Genomic DNA, 917 nt, shown 5'->3' on the forward strand with positions numbered 1-917 from the left:
ACAACTTAGCTAACCCTCTCACTAAAGTTCTGTCCCAGCAAAAACAAGATCGCCACTTGAAGGGCTTTGGTATTAGATACATAGGCGATTGGCTTTAGTGCTAATGGGAGATTGTTAGTGTAAGCCTTGCAAGCCAATCAATTTTGTGCTTGTAAAATACTACATTAATTAGTCATTTTTCATGTTAAATATATTATGGATATTTTATATAATGTATGAGGTATTTCTTTATCCATGAGTTTATTTATAAAGAGTTATCAGAGACTTATGTAGATAAAGTCCTTGGAACATAATGGCCTTGCAAAAAAATTATAAAGGTTATAATTATGAGATTCTTATGCATCAAAGCCTTGTTCCTAAATATGTTCCTAGTTATTGTATTGTCAAGAATAAGGGCATTGAATCTTGACAATGCTTAAAGGCTAGTACATGCTAAGCCTCCTTATTTTAGAAGTAAGCAATTTATCTCATTGGTTGAAGTATGTGAGATACTTGGGGATAGTATATGGGTGCTTGTTATGGAACAAGTTCACTAAACATGACCCACTATGAGAGTTCCATTTGGTATTTCACTTAAGTATTTATGAAAATACTTTCATGTGTCAATAGTGTAAGTAACCTTTAGACTTGTGATACTAAGTTATCTTGTATGTGAATTGTCATGCTTTGATTTCACCTTTATGGGTCTGGAGATGACCAGATGCTTAAATATGGTGCTTTTGGGCATGGCATAAAGCATACAAAGATGAATGAGTAGTCTAGAGAGGATTCATCACCCCAAGTGATGTGAAGGGGACATATTTCATTTGTTCCTAGCTTATATTGATTAAAAGTCCTTGGCCAAGGTAATCTTGATAGGTCAATATCGAAGTTGCAGGACTAATATGGATATGTTAGAAAGTAGACATCGAGCCAAG

This window comes from Theobroma umbraticum, unplaced genomic scaffold, assembly GCF_002168275.2.
Source record: "Theobroma umbraticum cultivar Fairchild unplaced genomic scaffold, ASM216827v3 scaffold_239.1, whole genome shotgun sequence".
Lineage (NCBI taxonomy): Eukaryota > Viridiplantae > Streptophyta > Magnoliopsida > Malvales > Malvaceae > Theobroma > Theobroma umbraticum.